Source organism: Chenopodium album, chromosome 23 (genome assembly GCF_948465745.1).
Source record: "Chenopodium album chromosome 23, dcCheAlbu1.1, whole genome shotgun sequence".
Classification (NCBI taxonomy): domain Eukaryota; kingdom Viridiplantae; phylum Streptophyta; class Magnoliopsida; order Caryophyllales; family Amaranthaceae; genus Chenopodium; species Chenopodium album.
Window position 1 is genome coordinate 13,160,447 of NC_137856.1, and position 4,235 is coordinate 13,164,681.

General features: G+C 39.5%; 1 pseudogene; it reads left to right on the top strand.

Annotated features, from left to right (window-relative positions):
* Nucleotides 1-1,416: 1,416 nt before the first annotated feature.
* LOC145609784 (small nucleolar RNA R71) lies at nucleotides 1,417-1,515 on the top strand (annotated as a pseudogene).
* The last annotated feature ends 2,720 nt before the right edge of the window (nucleotides 1,516-4,235 follow it).

A 4,235-nucleotide genomic window follows, 5' to 3' on the forward strand; every position in this document is an offset into this window, starting at 1 on the left:
GGTTCGGTAGCGGGTGTAGAATCATGAACATCCTTAAAAGCTTCAAGGAACTTCCCAAATTGCTCATCCATTTTGAATCTCAAATATTTTTGGGGATATGGTAGATCGGGAAATCTCTCTATCTCACTCATCTTTTCACCAACACACTCTTCTCTTTTGTCAACTTCACAATAGATTTCCTTAGACTCAACCCTTTCCACTTCATTCTCCTTAGCACCACTCTCATCTCTTCCCTCTTTTGAACAAGAAACTCCCTCATCAAAATCATTTCCACCACTTGTGGCAATAGAGTACACGGGTTTCTTTGGTTCAACACCTTGGGAAGGCAAAGATGAAGGACTAGCAAAATCCTTAATAGTGCTTGCTAATTGAGTAATTTGAGTCTCAAGCATCTTATTGTGGGTCATCATCTCATTGAATTTCTTATCACTAACCGCCATATAGGTGTTAATGATCTTGGTTTGATTATCAATCAACTCTTCCAAGGTTGTCTTAGGAGAAGAAGGTTGTGAATAGGAATTTTCATTTTGAGTCTTTGGAACAAAACCGGGTGGGGGACCTCTTTGAGCATTGTTTTGAAAATTTCCCCTTCCTTGGTTGTTCCAATTACTCCTATTTTGATTTGAACCATAACCTTGATTATGGTTACCACCACCATGATTATGGTTTCCATTACCTTGGTTATGATTTACATAACCTTGGTTTTGATTACCATAATTATGATTTTGATTACCATAGTTTTGGCTTTGATTTTGGCTACTATAACCTTGGTTATGGTTACCACGAGAACCTTGATTCCCTTGGTTCCTATAACCACCATTATGATTATAGTTGTCAAAATTGCCTTGGTTTTGGTAATTCCTATTCCATTGGCCTTTTTGATTATCAAACCTTTGAACATTGTTATTTGACACAAAATTAACATGTTCACACTCATTGTTGTCAAATTCATCAACACATTCATTAGGACAAACACTAGAGTCATGATCATACGATCCACATGCATCACAAAACAAGCAACCCAAAGGCATATTATGTGAAGAGGGAGGGGGTTGAGAGTTAGAAGGAGTACCTCTCCCCTTAAATTGGGAGGGAAGATTAGAAGCTTGAGAAGAGGTAGAAGTGCTCTCCAACTTAGCTTTGATTGCGGTGACCTCCTTTCCTAAGTTTGTCATTTGGGAGGAAAGGTTGTTGATTGCATTGAGATGGTCCACCGAATACAATGAAGATTGCTTGCTTGAAGAGTCTCTCCCCCCATCTTGCCAATCCCTATAATATGTCACCACGTCCTCAATGATGTCCACAACTTCTTCTTCGGTTTTGTTCATGATAGGGCCCCCGGCCCCTCCATCAAGGCATGACTTGCCTTGGGGACTTAAACCGCCATAGAAGATTTGGATCACTTGGTATGTGGGGATTCCGTGGTGAGGGCACTCCCTTTGATACTCTTTGAATCTCTCCCATGCTTCATAAAGGCTTTCACTCGGCCTTTGCTTGAACCCTTGAATCAAGGCTCTTGCCTCCGCCGTCTTCTTTTGGGGATAGAAACGGGACAAGAAAGCCTTTGTAACATCATCCCAAGTTCTCAAGGAGTTGGGCTTCACTTCCTTGTCTAGCCACTCCAAAGATCTTCCTAATAGAGAGAAAGGGAACAACTTGAGGCAGATGAATTCTTGAGAGACCCCATTGACTTTGATAGTGTTGCAATATTTTTCAAATTCTTTCAAATGGTTCAATGGGCTCTCATTCTTAGCCCCACTATATTGCCTTCTCTCAATCAAGGTGATCATTGCCGGCCTAATTTCAAAATCGCTTGCCGGTGTTGTAGGTGGAGCTATGCCGCTCTCATACCTATATGCACCGGGCACTCCAAGTTCCTTCAAGGCAACTCTTGAATTACTTCCCATGGCTAGGGATCTAAGCACACAAAACTCAAAGAAAATGTTAGTAGCACGGCTACAAGTGTAGCCTAAAGTGTAAAATCTTTTTGTATTTTGCAAAATGAAATAGACTCAAAAACAACATGCACTTAAGCACCATTCCCCGGCAACGGCGCCATTTTGATGGGACGGAGAATGGTAGGTCGTTGGTCTACCACCCCACCCTATCAAACAAAATTTGTAACTTAACTAACCCCTATTTAGCGTAGTGGCAAGTCAAGGTCGAACCCAAGGGAATGGATATCAAGTGCACGAAGTCTAGATCAAGCTATTTCGGAATCAAGAAGGGGTTTGAGGTAGAAGTAAAGCTAACTAGGTATGCAAACTTGTATTAAATCAATCTAAGACACTAGGGCAATGGATCCACATGCAATCATAATGGAAACGGTAATTTGGGAGGTCAAACCGACTAAGTCAAGCGATATGAAGGAAAATCATCATGTATCCAAAAGAGCATACTAAGGTGGTTCACCTAGAGGTCTAACTAGCGTCAACTACGCTAAACACTAACTAGGGAACGTCACAAAGCACCTCAATCGTGAAATTGCAAGTTCACTAATCAATGGTCCGTATCATAGCAAGCTTACAATGCAATCTAGTGTATTAATCAAAGATGGCCAAACCTCAATTAATCACACACATGCACATGAAATATCAACCAAATTTAATCATATCATCAACTCCATCAATTATCCCCAAATTACACTATTCCATCATTCATACATGCTTCACCATCTCCCTAGCTAGGAAACTACTCACTAGCCATAGAAATGGAGATCAAAACTACAACATTCATCAAATTCATTATCAACATGCTTGAATTCAAAGATTAAACCAACAATCAATCAAAATCAATCAAAATTCAATCAATAACCAAATCAATCATCAACAATATGAAAAACTAATGAAATCAACTAAAATCAAACTTGTATTGAAATCAAGAAGAAAATCCTTACAAAACTTTGATCCAAAGATCAAATACAATGAGGAATCCTTGAGCAATCACCAAAAATCATGAGTTTCTCTCTCTAGTTCTTGAGTTTCTCTCTCTAAAATTCTCCCCAAAAACTAACTATCAAATTCAATCTAAAACTAAAAACTTCCCCCCCCCCCCAAAAATAGGTAGAAATAACTATATATACAAAGGAGAGGTCGGTAATGATGCCCAAAAATAGACCCTCGTAAGTGCGGGCGCTCGAAGGAGTGTACCCAGGAATGTGCGCCCGCACACACCTGATGTGCGGCCGCACACGACAGATGTGCGGCCGCACACTCCTCGAGTGCGCCCGCACATAGCTGCAGCTTCCTCCTTTCTTCTTTGCCCTTGCTCACGAGGTGCACGCATCCTAGATGATGATGATGGAGGACAAGGTAGGCAGCAACTTCCTTGAATTTCTTGAAGAAAATGAGCCATGAGGAAGGCATAAACAAGACTTTGAAGCATGCTCCTTGAACCTCTCATTGACTTGAAACTTCTTGCACAAGCTTTAGGCATGAAAATCAATGGAAAACTATAGAAAGGAAGCCCGGGAATTCTTGGACAATCAATTACCACCTACAAGCAAAAGATAAAAAGCAAGTAAAAGAGAAAAATAACAAGTAAACTAGAAAAAGACATGAAAAAGAGAAACTAACTACAAAAAGCATAAAATGAAGAAAACAAGAATAAAACTAAGGAAAACTAAAGAAAAGAGAGATAAAATGAAATAAAAATCATCCAAAAAGGAACCAAATGAGTGCCAAAAATGTCACACATCAGTCAATCATGGTACCGGGAATGGTTGGTAATAAAGAGCATCAGCTCTCCCCAACTACAAGGGCGTCGGTGTGCGTTTAGTATAACACGTAATGGATTGTCAAATTAGGGTATCTATAAAACAAGATGGTGTCCTAGCAATGGTTGTATGATACCATCCCTGGAAAGAATTTGTTTGTTATGGATTGTGTATACTATTTTGGTGCAAGGAATTGCACCATCTTGTACTGTAATGGTATTAGTAGAAGTTGTTGTCATACATTAATGATACCAACTACGCTTGTGTATAATATTTTGGTGCAAAGAAATGCACCATCTTGTGCTGTCATGGTATTAGTGTATGCACCATCTTGTACTGTCATGGTATTGGTATATTCAGCTATGTAATATTCCATGCAGTACTGTTCCGTATAGTGCATTAATAGCGAACTACCAACTTCAATTACAACATATTTCATCTAAATAATTACGTAAAGGGTAGTAACTTACTACTGTCAAAAGAACATCACTTCCAAATTTAAAGCTAACCAAAATTTCCT